Genomic DNA, 15,091 nt, shown 5'->3' with positions numbered 1-15,091 from the left:
TGATCTGCTTGTGGCCCATTGTTGAGGCCCTCCTTGATATATATGAGACCCATGTTATGAGGCCCATTTGATGTATTGGAGGCCCATGGGTCGAGGCCCAATAGGATGTACATAAGGCCCATTGTAATGTGATTCCACAGTGGTTTATGTGTTGATGTTTAGGGTGGGATATGCCTTGGGAGCAATGATGGTTTGACGTCCACATTGTAAGAATAATATTGGTTAAATGTCCGTATTATAAATCTCCTTAGGGCTCATTGATAGGCCCATGCTTGTTGAGTATAGGCTGTCTAGGCCCATCTGCACTGTAAGGTTAGTTCATTACTTTATAACATGCTTAGTATAATTCCATGACTCATGCCATACGCATTATATGTATGCTTGATATAAGTAGTGATTAATCATTACATACGCCATTGGGCAGACTATTTATGAGACTCCTTATGAGACGAAGTTCGCACATTATCGTGCCGTATGCGCTGGATTGCTGCATGACTGGATAGTATGACTCATGCATCTCGCATATATATGACTTGATCATTGTACGCCCTAGCGACATCAGGGTTGTGGCCGCCACAAGTACATCGTGGATGGCTAAATGGGACACCGAAAATGCTTGGTTCTAGCACTGTGGGCACTTAAGATGTCCTTAGGTGAAAATCCCAGAATCTCCAAGACCAGGAGGTGCCCCAACGTCTAGACCGAGTGGAACATGAGCGCCCGAGTGCCAAATACTAGTAGGCCGCGTCTGTCATTGTGTCGTGGTCGGTTGGGAGGGGGTGTGGCCTTATCCACCCGACTGAGGGGGCTATAAGCTAGGCTGAGTATGACCAGCTCGTAAATGGGTTCGCTTTCGACGAGCCGGGTAAGTATTGGCAGACTACTGCTCAGGCGAATAGTGAGGTCTATTCCGCTAACTGGGTTGTATAGCTAGGGAGGAGGCAGTCGGTGTCGAGTGTAATACACCCCGGTGATTTCCCTATAGAGCAACCGTACTGATATATAGACTTATTGAGCAGGAATTACATATCCATTTATTCATTCATTCACCATTCACTCGGGCTGATGGTGCGTAACTATTTGTTACGTGTACCTTCGCATGACCAGGATTTCAGTTGGGCGCATGACTAACCTGAGATCAGGAGTTTACCACATTGAGTCGGTATATCCAAATTTAGGTATGACACTGGTTTTGATAGAAGTCCCTTGTGGTGGACCCCGTAGCCTGCAATACTACGTACTATCATCCCGACTCCACATTCTAGCATGGACATTTCATTCGCACCGCATATTACATTACATCTACAGTACTTAGCATTTTGGGTTACTATGTTTTTTTGCACTTATATGGCCTAGATGAGATTGATGGTATTCGTGGCTCGTCAGGATTTGCATATTGCATTGCATCCTCAGCATTTGTTATTGTCTTATTATGTTTTGCATTGCATAGCCTTTGTACGGCTAATAGCACTCAGGACTTAGCAATATATTTTTGCTTACTCTGATATCGTATGATTCATGATCTTGTCAGTATTTCTGCTTATTCTGATGATGTATGATTTATGGGCTTCATGGTATACTTGGCAGTTATCTTATGCACACACTTTCACCACCCTCTAAGCTTTTGTTAGCTTATGTATGATAGATGCGTGCAGGTAGCGATAGGTTGCAGCAACGTTGAGCCTGGAGCGTGCAGCTGTCCTCTGGAGCTTTGATTTCGATATATGTATTTCCCTTTCAGCATTGTATTCAAATGTTTATATTAGTGGATATGTGGTAATGATGTTGCCTTTATGATTTGGGTATACTTATGGTTATACTTCTTATGAGACAAATGTACGTTAGAAAATCCTCCTTGTAGGATCACAGGATCGGAATCTAGCATATGAGTACCGGAATTCGAGAATAGGGCACTATGGAGGCTGTCAGCGCCGGATTCGGCGATCGGTAATTTTGTGAGCCCGGTTTTCGAGTTTGGGGCATGACATATAAATTTTCGTCTGATTCTTTTCAAGTAATATTTACATATTTACAATATCTTAACGTAATTATTAAATTCGTAATTAATAACAATGTATTATGAATAATGTGTTCAGAAGAGGAGCAAAATAAATTCTAACAACAGGGGAAAGTTAGAAGTGAACCACGTAGCTGGTTTAAAGTCATTTGTACGACTTCGTCACGACATGGTAAAAAACTAATGGTAATTATTACGTTTATATATTCTTTCCATGCATTTATATTAACTCTATTGTCCTTTCGATTACACAGTAAGATTCCGTCACTGGCTAGGAGCCCGGACTAGTAGACTTCTACAGAGGGACTCACTATCGGCAGGCGACGGGATCTTGGGTACATCCTAGAGCAAACAAGATTTGGGTAAAAATCCTTACATTATAAAATTTAATTGCATTAAATTATAATAATATCATTTATTATGAAAATTCATATGTTTTCATTACAGGAGGAGATGGACACCTTACGTAGTCAGCCCACTCTCGATGGTACTTAGCGGAGTGAGCCAGAGATCCTAAGTCAGGTGCTTGGCACCCGTTCTGGACGTGTGTGTGGGCTTGGTCATGGGGCCAAGCTCATGGTACCCGCTAGAGCTGCCTCCAGGTGATCCATCATTGTTGGCGACAGCACCGTATGCCAAGCTGATACCGCAAAGAGAGGTTCAACAGCCACGGGTCGTCGTTGATGACATCAGAGATCAGCATGATAGGAAAAGGGAGGAGCAGGAAAGGAAGATGATGAATTAGCTAGCGAGGCAGAGGGAGGAATAGGAGAGGAGGATAGAGGAGGAGCTAGCGAGGTAGAGGGAGGAGCAGGAGAGGAGGATGAAGGATCAGCTGGCGAGGAAGAGGGAGGAGCAAGAGAGGAGGATGGAGGAGATGCGGGTGGAGCATAAGCGATGGATGACGAAGATGTTTCAGGCTCTCGTTGCACGCTTACCCACCAATGCCCCACCACCTCCGCCTTTGTCTTTGTGATTTTTTGTATATTTGTTTATGATGTTAAGTTTTTATATATTTATGCGTGAATGAATGTGATGTGGATAAGATTGTTTGTGTTTGGATGAATGTAGTTTATGTTTGGATGAATGTAAATGTGAATATGATGAAATATATTATATAACAGGTGTATATTAGGATGAATATGATGAAATATATTGTTAACAGGTGTATATCAAGAATTTTGTGTTGGAATATTTTTTTTTTTAAAAAGAGACTTTTACCTGCAAAAATTTTCATAGGTAAAAGTTTTTACGTATTTTTTAGCAACGAAAATATTCTTCACTAAAAGTTTTGCAATTATTTTTAGTGACGAAAACTATTGTCGCTAAAAGTTGAACACCTATTTTTTAGCGACGAAAATGTTTGTCGCTAAAAGTTTTCTAATGATTTTTTTGTGACAAAAATTTTTGTCGTTAAAAGTTTTGTAATGATTTTTTGGTGACGAAAATTTTCATCGCTAAAAGTTTTGTAATGATTTTTTGGCGTCAAAAATTTTCGTCGGTAAAAGTTTTGTAATGATTTTTAGCGACGGAAATTTTCGTCGCTAAAAGTTTTGTAATGATTTTTAGCGACGAAAAATTTCATCGCTAAAAGTAGTTTTAGCGACGAAACAATTCGTCGCTAAAAAGCTTACTTTTGGCGACGATTCAATTTTTTCGTCGATAAAAACCTTTTAGCGACGAAGTTAGCGACGAAAATTTTTGTCGCCAAATGCTTTAACTACGAAAATTTGGCTTTTAGTGATGAAAATTTTCGTCGGTAAAGGTGGAATTTCTTGTAGTGCCTCTATTTTGTTGACCTTTTTGATCCATCCAATCGTGTAAAGAGATAGGTGCCCTTCTATTTTTAGTTGTAATTTTTCCACCATTATTTTCAACACGAGATTCTCATTGCTCCTGACGTCGATGATCATATTCCAGACCTTTTGGTGTATAGTGCACCTCATTCAAAAGATATTGTACTATTGTAAATTTATCTCTACTTTTGGCATGTACAACGACTTCCTCATAATCAAAAGTAGTGGCCTGCGACTCACCATCATCGGTTAATGCTATGTGGAAATCGGAGTTGTGTAGTACAGTGACCACGGGCAGTTGAACATCGCCTTAGAGTCGTGGTGAAATTATCCCATCCACAATACGGTCAAGGGTTGTCTGCAGCCCTTGCAAGGTCAACTGACTCTCCCTGTGGAAGGCTTCCATTCTTTCCAAAAGATAACGAATCTATGGATCACCATCCACAGGATTTTGGTCTATACTTTTATTATTTGCCATTAGTCCGAGGGGAGTCCTCGCTCTGATATTAATTGACGCAGGGATGAACGTGACAAGGTCGATCACCGTATAAGGATAACTACTTTGAATCCATGAAGCTTCTTTGGACTCCTCACAAAGACTTCTCAAATCCATGAGAAAAAAGCAAGAAAATATAAATAATATTCATGAAAATTCATAAATTGATTGATTAGTAATTGTCTAATGTGTCCCTGTTACACCATTAATATATTTTAAAAAGAAATTGAAAATTTGTAATTACCAAAAATAGCAAAATTCCAACTTTAATAAAAAAATTAATTCCAATAAAACTCTTCTAAAACCTAATTTCTAAAAATAAAAATTCCAACTAAACTTTTGTTTAAAGAGTCATAGCATGATTACAAGTTATTTCTAAAAAAAGAAGAAGAATTAAAAAATATATATATTAAAAAAATCGAAATTACTAAAAATAGTAATTTTTCCTCAAAAATTCATTTTTGAACTGAAAATGTGTGTTTCAATAAAATAGTAACTTTGTAGGGCAGTTCACCTCGGATGACCCGTTTCAGTAAAGATTGATAGGTCGTGCGTTCTGTAATGATATCCATATCAAAAGTTATGATCAATTTACGGTACACCTTTTTGTCCAACTATGCTAGGAATGTATCTATCCCATGTCCTACATCACAATAGTAATTCTATTATCCGATCCGCTAGGATATAGTTTTTAATGAAAATGTTAGAAATTAAACGATCAAAACATAAAAGCTATCGACATTTAAAGGTTTTTCTTTAAAAGGCATCAGCATTTAAAGGTCCTTCTTTAAAAGGCGTCGATACCTCGTATTTTTTTAAAATTTTTTTAAGTAAAACCTTAAAAATAAGATTCGATTTTCCATACCTTCTTTTTGTCTCCACGAGGGAAAAGTAGATATTTACGGAAGCCATTTCCTTTTCAAAGCTTTCATTGTTTTGAAACGTACCCAAGTCTAGTCAGAACGTATCATATCCTTTGAGAAAATGATTGGTGAGAGATTATATAAGTAGAGTTACCAAAGAAATGATACTTAAGATCGATGACATACTTTTACTCTACAGTAAGTAGAGGCCGGATCCAATACTCAGCCGTGTAGGTTAAACTTATCTTATAATGAAGTTAATTTCGTCTTTTCACGGTAAAAACAGGTACTCGCAGCTCTGATCGGCAATGCAATCCTTCTCTTTATTACATTTGTCACTAAATTTTGGTGGGCATCTTCAATCGTGAAATGGGCCCTACCTTAATTAAATATAGTTATCAATACCGCCAATACTACTGCTCGCGTCCTTCTTCATTATGGGCAGAAAAATCAGGTTGATCGGGATAGTAGGTGGGCCATACGAAGTGTTAAAAGTGGATAAATTCTTAGCCATTAAAAGAAATATGTCCAGTGTGGTCCACTTGATCATTATATCAGGTCCGTTTTTATAGAAGTATCATAATATAACCCGTACATTGAAATGGACAGAACAGATTAGCGGATTGCTGTGGTGGGCCATACTTACGTTCTTCATCGTGACTCGACAAGCTGGTGATAAGGTGCAGATGACGTGTTACCCATGTAACACAATTGCTAGTGTGACACTCCCGCCTGTGGCCCATCTTAATTATTTTATATCACATTCATGCTGTCCGACCAATTTTCCATGTCATTTTAGGACTTGATTCTAAAAACTTTCGCATATCCAAGTGTGACGTGGACCGCAGGACTGAAAACCGTAGAAAATGACCATTAAACTATTTTTTTTTTTTTTTCTTTTTCTTTTTTTGTATGGGCAACAAAATTTTGGGATCAAGCTGATACCCGTGCGGTCTCTTAGTCCAGTTCTCTGTGACCTTATAAAATATGATTGACGTTGTAGATGTATGTCACATATATCGTAGTGGGCCCCACAGTAATGGTTGAACTTGGTGTGGTTTTGGAACCACACGAACTGCCACAGTTACAGTCAATCAGCTATGGCTGAACTTGCCACCATGTTCTATGTGATCACGTTGTCCATTCATTTGTCTAGATCAATTTAGTGCATTATTTAAAATTTTGGCCTGGATAGGGTCCGTTTGTGGCGCTTAAAATGAGTTCACACTACTTTTGATATGGAGTGGTGTATTGTGTTGAACTTGTATAATGTAAGTTTAACTTATTCTGATTCGGCACAAAATTAGTGTGCAGTTCACTTATAACATGACAGGCTTGCTGTAGAAATTGTCCCAGATGGATCCTGTACGAGGAAATAGACTGAGCTCACTCTAATCTGGCTTGGGAGGAGTGTGGTGACTTTATCTGATGTAACATTATCTTTGTTTGATTTGGCTCTTTACTGATGTGGAACTTACTCGAGCATCTTAGCTGTGCCTATAAAATATTGGCCTGGATGAGGTCAGTTTGTGGTCCAAAAACCGAGTTCACACTACTTTAGCTAAAAGTACGGGTAAGTGTGCCGAGGTGGTCTTATGTGAGTTTAACTTTTTCCGATTCGGTTCAAAATTTGTGTGGAGCTTACTTAGAACATAGAAGGCTTGCCAGAGAAATTTTGTTTGGGATGAGCCCCGTATGAGGCAGTAAACCGAGCTCGCTCTAACATGGCTCAGGAGGAGTGAAGTGTGGTGACATTGTTTGATGTAATATCATCTTTGTTCCCGTATGAGGCAGTAAACCGAGCTCGCTCTAACATGGCTCGGGAGGAGTGAAGTATGGTGACATTGTTTGATGTAATATTATCTTTGTCCAATTTCACTCGATACCTTTGTAGAACTTACTTAGACCATCTTAGGCATGCTAGTTAAATATTTGCCTTGATGGGTCAGTTTGTGGTGTTAAAAATGAGTTCACGCTACTTTAGCTTAAAAAAAAAAAAAAAAAAGAACAAAGAAAGAAAGAGGTAAGTGTGCTAAAGAGGTGTTATGTGAATCTAACTTGATTCGGCTCAAAGTATGGAGCGTTTTCAAAACATGGTAGGTTTACTGGAGAACTTTTGTCTGGGATGGGTCTCTTTTAAGGCACGAAAAGAAGCTAAGAAGTTTTCAATGGTAGGCATTTGTTTTCACAATTTTCCTTCTGGTATGGCCTACTTGATTTTTGGGTCTGCTTTATTTTTAGTGAAGTATCTTAAAATGAGCTCGCAAATAGGATGGAAGGAGAGATCTGTCAAAAAACAACATGCAATTCCATTCGTACCATTGCAAGTGGTCACAGCGTACGGAGCGGATAAGGTGTTACTCGGGTAACACCTTGGTTGTTACCCTTACCGTGTGGGTCCCACATCATTGAATATATTATATCTCCATGCCATCCATCCGTTTTCTCAACTCATTTGATGACCTTATTCAAAAAATCAATCATATCCAAATCTTCAGAGGGCCTCACCTCTGTAAGAAGTGATTAATAAAGATTAAAAGCTTTTGTAGGCCCAAGAAGTTTTGGATCATGCTGATATTTGTATTTTCCTTTTTTTTAGTTGTATTTTACCTTATCAACGGCTTAGTTTTTATTATAGTGGGCCCTGAGAATTTTTAATGGTGAGAGTTCAATGATTACTTCAGCTAAGTTGCGACCTCGTAGTGTGACTTGCCTATGACGAAATCAGATTGCATGCTGTCTTGGTACGGTTAGCGACTGAGTAATCTGTGTGGCCCCACCATAATGTATGTGTCATATCGGCTTCATCAATCTGTATTTTGAGATCATTTTAAGACATGGTCCCAAAATCCAATAATTTCCAAGGCTCAAGTGCACTACACGGTTGGATATAGTGTGATTTGAATGTATATCATTGAAAACCTCTTGGGGTCCACAAAAACATTGTATGAAGATGATATTTGTATTTTCCCTCTAACCCTATGAACAAGTTTGATGACAAATAAAGATCAATGTAGGCCATAGGAAGGTTCCACTGGTGGGTGTAATTATCCCATCTTTTCCCAGTAGTGGTGTCCACTTAAGCTTTGTTTATGCTTTAAATTTGGTCTCAACCCTTATTAGCAGAAAAAATTGGATGGACGTCACGGATAAGCCACATGCATCTACGATGGGCTTCATAGAGTTTACTTGGTGGTCAGTATCTATTGTTTCCTATTTTCTAGTTTATCGGAACAAACCCTAAGTGCAGGGCTACAATATAATAATAACTTGGCGAGGCCGAGGTCGAACCCACAAGGGCTTATAATTATGCGATTTATAGAATACTTTAGAAATAGAACTAAAAGTAATTTATGGAATTTGATTTAAGAAGTAATGATGTAATTAAGTAAAGTAAAGAAGGAAATCAATAGAGATAAAACACTAAGGCACCAAGGATTCACTTATAGCCATTCTTAATGTTTAATTTACTTAATTCAATTGAATTACTCAATTGGAATAGAAGTTCTATAATATCCAACCAAATAATAGAGCGGTTAAATCATTATTCACATACCAACATAGACTTGAACTTCAATTGAATTGGTTCATAAAGCATCACAGTATTGATCGTAGAGAGCATCTATCGTGACCTTAGTCTATAATAGATCAATGGATTGTACATATCAATCTCTTACAAAATAGATAAACAATTGCTCTTAAATTTCCTAAGCATCTAATGTGCCCATAGTCGACAATAGATCAAAATAAACTAAAAAAATATATTTATTCAAACCAAATATCAATGAATTGTTCAACATTCAAACCAATTATTTGAATCAAAGTAAATTAAGACATTAAAGATCACTAGAAGCTTCACCTCTTAGCCCTAGCTAAGAGATTTAGCCAACTATAAATATGATTGAAGTAAACTCAAAAGAAAAACATAAAAATAAAAAAAGAACCAAAGATTTGGAGGACTCCGTAAAAACTCCACAAATCTTTGTTCTTTCTCTTCTACCCTAATTCGTATTTAGAAAGCTACAATCACTCCTTTAAATAGGAAAAAATTGCACCAACTTGGGACCAACTTCAATTTTATATACTTATGTTATGCTTTGGTCGAGCCGACAAAAGCCTTCGATTGCAGCTGAATATACCTTTGGTCACACCGGACATTCTTTTAGTTGCAGCCGAATTTTACCAAAATAGATTTAAAGTCTCTGTCTCTCAGGTCACATCGAACTATCCTTCGTTAGCACCGAACATGGCTTTGATTGCACCTAAGTGTTGAGTAGAATTTCTTCTGAAAATCACAATTTCTTATTAGATTGTTCTGTTCACAGTCAGTCAAACTGAACAAACCTCAGGTGGGACCGAACAATCTATTATTTCTATTAATGTACTTTGTGATTTTTTTAGTCTTTTCTCTCTCTTTTGTACTTGTTTTTCTAGGATATTCGGCACTTAAAACCTTAATTAATCACCTCCAAATCTTTTCTTGGTCATTATGTGAGCATTAAATCTTTTCTTTAATCATTCTTTTTTATTTTAGCTCTTCAAATCACCTCGCATAGCAAAACATACGTAAATAGATCAATTAAAGACATATTCTTATAAAACTAATAGATAATAATGGAAAAATATATAATATTTCACACTCAACACAACCTTAACCAATAATTTTCTAGTCTCGAGTAAAACATGCAAAAAACTAATATTCAAAACCCAAATTCTAAACCTCTTTTGGAAAAACAACATCATTTGTAATCCTACGTAAGTAAAATTCAAAGATACATGGATAAAATATCGTCAGTCTAGAACCTAATATCACTAGTAAGCTATTAAACTAAATTATCCTTTATTAATCGATTAATAGGATGCAATTAAACATTAAGTTCCCAATTTGCTTAATGAATTCCAACTTATGATCCATATGAGTTAGCCTTCTCTCCATAATGTTAATTATGATGATTACCTCTACATGGTCAGATCAACACAAGATACTAATTTCGAACGCATCTCCTTTTTCACTTATTTTTTCAACTTTTTTAAATTTTTTATTTTTTTCATCAACAGCTTTCGCACTATCGTCTTTTCTTCTTTTTTCTTTCTTTCTTTCATTATTTTCTTATTTAAACATATGCAATAGGCAGCCATTTTCAATTTTAATTGTTTTTTAGCTAGTCATTTTCTTCTTTTCAAACCAAGATAGATAAGGATCTCCAGGCTTTGCTTTTTAACACTCTTAAGTAATTATTAAGCTAAATACTAGGTGCTCAAGTTAACTTTAAAAGAATATGAGTAAGATATGACTTGTGAATTAAGCTCAATTGATGTTTAAATCTTCTTACCAATCAATTCATTAAAAAGAACTTGTTCAAATATCTACCAATCAACAAAACTCTAGACTTTCAAAAATCACTTTATATCTTATCATCTTACACTCAAATATATTCAGATACACAGAATATCAATATTCAAAAAGAGTTTTGAAATCTAAAAATTAATTTTTTTTTTGAAAAATTTGCTCTAAAACTAAGAAAATAGTAATTAATTCAATCTAATCTCACCCCCAACCTAAAATCTACATTGTCCTTAATGTAAAAGAGATTTGCAATGCATCATAACATTAGACAACGAAAATAAAAGAGGAATGGTAAGAGAGAGTGCCTTAAGAAGATCATTAAGATGACATGAAGTCTCTACCATCGAAATGAGTTTTCACTAGACAAACAAACCAAACTATTGTGGCTTTGGGTTAGGTAAAGGTTAGGATGGAAGAGTCTCATTCTCCCTAACAGTAAGTTGTGACTCCAATCTTTGAATAGACGATGCAAACACTCCCAATGATGTTTTAATATCATGGAATGCTTGCAAGGTATTTTGATTGAACTGCTCTTGATCATGTATGAATTTTGAATCGAATCCTCGTAAGGTCTTTTCTAATTTCATAGTGGAATGAGGATCGAAGGAAGCGACACTTTATGCTTTTTGTTCACATTAGTTGTTGGTCCATTCCTCCAACTGAGGTTCAAGTGATTCCATCAACTAGAATTGTATGTGTTTAAGATGATAGCATTGAACAACCTTTAATAATTGCTTACGACATTAGATTTTTCATGTAACAACTCTTTGAATGCAAGAATTGTAGGACACTCCTACGTCAAGTGTATATTACTTGTACAAATACCGCAAATAGTTTCAACAATTTCCTCGGGCTTGACCATTTCTACTTTCTTTAATTCCATAGCCTTGACCTTTCTAATAAGGTTAGACACTCTAGCGTTGATATCATCTTCTTCTCTTAAGACATATTCCTCCCTTCTCTTTGAACTGTAGTCGACTTAAGATTGGTTGGCCTAGCTGAAGTATCCATGATTGCACATTTTCAGCAAGCATATCAAAATAATCCCACACATCATCGAGATATTTGTTCATGAATTCTTCATTGCACATCATCTTTATGAATTGGCACATGGGCAAAGTCAGTTTATCATAGAAAAAACTTATGACCTGCCAAACTTCATAGCCATGGTGTGGTTAAGGACTAAAAAGATGCTCATGTGGAAGCCTTAGAATGCTTGAAGTATTTTGTTTGCTTTATTGAAGATTTTTTTTTCAAAAAAACATGAGTTACATGCAAAAGGAAGAGCCATGCTTTTTCTTATTTTATAAAATTTAAAGCATTCGTTGAAAATTTGATGGGACAAACAATTAAGTGTTTGAGAATTGATAATAGAGGAGAGTACACCTCATAAGAATTTAAGAATTTTTACAATGATAATGATATCGAGAGGCATTACATAGTTCCAAGTACTCATAGTAGAACGAAGTTGCTAAAAATATAAACTATACACTTATGGATCATGGTAGGAGCATTCTAAGTTTGTCTAAGCTTGAGCTATGTTTTGGGGTAGAAGATACTAACACAACTTGTAACTTAGTAAATTGTTCTCCTATAACTGGAATATATTGTAATATTGTTAAAGAGGTATGGTTTGAAAACCTCTTAGTTATTCATTCCTTTGTATTTTTTGTTCTGAAGCATATGTATAGATTTCCAAATAGCAAAGGACTAAAATAGTTGTGAGGTGCAGGGAGTTTTTTTTTTTTTTTTCTATGTAGAAGAAACAAAATGGTACATATTGTTAGACCATACTACCTACAAGTTCATGATTAGCTGATATGTCGTCTTTAATGAAAATTCAATACAAAATGTCAAGAACATGCCGAGCTCAGAGTCATGAGAGATAATTAATTTAGAATCTTTAAACGATGTTTGAAATCATCATACTAATTTATAAAATCAACAAATTAATAATATCATTGAAGATAAAGCTGATGAAGAGCATATGTAAATGAGATATCATATGTTAAAACTAAAAGAGACCAATACCGACCAAAGAGAGCTAAACTTTTATTTGGCTTAATGTTTATATTATGACTTATGCTTGCATAAAAGTAGAGTGAGAGTTTTATTCATAATAGAGGCATGCAAATTTTTGGATGGTAATATTGGATCAAATGTATACAAGCAACAACATTGTGTACAAAAAGATTAAAGTTCTCAACTCAAATTCAAGCAGTGAATATATGTGATATCGATGAGTTATTCATTAGAAGACATGTCCAGATACACCTCAACAGATGGGAATATTGAAGGAAAGAATCAATACATTGTTGAAACAACTAATATCTCGATGACATAGACATTTGTTCCACGTACTTTAATGTTACACTCTATCTATCTATCTTATAAACCATATGCGACTAAATTTCTTGGTAATACTTGTCCTTACTTTGTATTTCTTTTAGTTCTCTACCTACTTACTCGTTATTTCATATAGTTAGGTGTATTTTTTATGTTCATCTTTCCTTATATGAATGCCAAAAACTTTCTCTAAAATTCTCATGCTCGTCGCATTCGTATTTTGAGAAATGTTATTTTCTTAGAACATGTTCCATTTTATTTTTCATTCCAGAGGTACGTCAATCTACTTGTATATCATATCCTCCCAACCGACTCATTTATTCTATGTTTTCTGGTCTTGAGTCTCCATCTGTCCCTACTTCATATTCTTAGGTTTTTACACACTAATGTTGGAAGGATGTCATGGCCAAGAATTATAGGTTTGACATATAATCACAAGCGGAATCTTATTCCTTACCCACTTGATCGACAAATGATTGGAAGTAAATGGGTTTACTCTATCAATCTAAAATTTGACAGTTTTCTTGATCGATATAAAGCTTGTCTCGTCACCTAAAGCTATAGACATGAATATAGTATTGACTATAAGGAGACTTTTGCTCCAATTGTGAAGATGAAGATTATCCGCATACTATTTACAATTGCCATAACTCGTGGTTGGCCTATTCAAGAAATGGATATCAATAATGCTTTTCTCCATGGAGATTTACACGAGACTGTGTACATGGCTCAACCTCTTACTTCCAACGCTTGTCAGAAAATTTTGGTATGCAAACTTCGAAAAACATTATATAGGTTAAAACAAGCACCATATACCTAGTTTCAGAGGTTCGACAAGGTTGCGACCGGTCTATAATTTTGGTAGAGTAGTCAAGTTCTCTCCTTATTTTTACAGTCTTTCTCTCATGGTATTGTGATCATGCTTATCTATGTTGATGACCTAATCTTGACCGGATGTGACACAGTTAGAACAACAGAACTTTAGAAAGTTCACTAGCCATCCTTCCTCATGAAAGATCTAGGTAATCTTAAATACTTTCTTAGATTGGAAGTTTCTTGTAGCGATCATGGTATTCTCGTCAACCATCAAAAATATACACATGATCTCATCAATCTGGCACATCTTTCTAATAATAAGACAATCGAGATACCAATGGAGTTAATGTACAATATGGTAAACAAGATGGTGACCTATAATATCTTTAAAAAAAATGAATTTTTTCCCTTTTCCTCAAAACCTGTTATATATGGCACTTACTATAAATGAATAAATTTTTTTATCAACCTCTTCTTCTTGAGATAATCCATACCAGTTTTTAAATCAACTTTGAAAATTCATCATAAGAATCTTTTTGCTAGAAGAAAAGTACATGATGCATATTTCATTTATTTACATTGTATGTTCCTCATTTATACATACATTGTCATGAGAACCAAGTGATCAAGAGCCTAAGAATGAAGTATTCAAATTTTCTAATATAACTCTCTTTTCAATAAATCCCTTGAATACTCTTACATAACTGTATAGATTTTCCATTCCCTATTATGAAAGCACATTTAGTTAAGTGGCATAAAAGGTTTACTTGAGAAGTATAGGTGAAAGGATTGAACTTTATAGCATGCAATTTATTTTTTTTTCCAAATTTTGTCTTAAGAAGACTTCACCTTCCTTGTATACTCATAATTCAATCAATTGCTTAGATGGGGTAAAAATCTACACAATATAGTATACAATATACTAAGAATAGTGAAGTCAGAACTTAACATTACCATACACAAAACTTACGATAGTTTCTCTTTAGGGCTTATATAAGGAGCAAGAGAGGGTTGGACGTGAAATGTGTGTGTGTGTGTGTGTGTGTGTGTGTGTGTGTGTGAGAGAGAGAGAGAGAGAGAGAGAGAGAGAGAGAGAGAGGAGGTGTGGAACATGGAGAGGTAACTAGCATACTCTGTATTTTTTTTTAATTACTCATCTCTCCTTTATTTTTTTTTCTCTGCATGATAATGGTCATCTAGATAGCCAAGTGTAGGCCATCCCAATAGAGAAACTACTTTGCGACCCCTGTTTAAATCAAACCATATATACAATAGTGGGATGCCCGAACTTGACTATGGTTGTGATCAAAATCTAACCATCCAAAAAGCCATCATCTAAAGAAAGAGTATCCTTGAAAAAATTTTAAAATTTGAAGTAATCTAGACCATGGGATTATTTAGAAAAGATGA

At 35.6% G+C, this 15,091-nt stretch overlaps 1 long non-coding RNA gene across 1 annotated transcript; it reads left to right on the top strand.

Annotated features, from left to right (window-relative positions):
* The first annotated feature begins 1,992 nt into the window (after window positions 1-1,992).
* LOC131234024 (uncharacterized) lies at window positions 1,993-2,571 on the top strand. The gene is made up of 4 exons (XR_009165461.1): window positions 1,993-2,014; window positions 2,097-2,189; window positions 2,272-2,379; window positions 2,465-2,571. It is a non-coding gene; the product is annotated as an uncharacterized LOC131234024 (long non-coding RNA).
* The last annotated feature ends 12,520 nt before the right edge of the window (window positions 2,572-15,091 follow it).

Source organism: Magnolia sinica, chromosome 18 (assembly GCF_029962835.1).
Source record: "Magnolia sinica isolate HGM2019 chromosome 18, MsV1, whole genome shotgun sequence".
NCBI classification, from domain to species: Eukaryota; Viridiplantae; Streptophyta; class Magnoliopsida; order Magnoliales; family Magnoliaceae; genus Magnolia; species Magnolia sinica.
The sequence above is the reverse complement of the archived record's forward strand: the minus strand, read 5'-3'. Positions and strand labels throughout refer to the sequence as shown.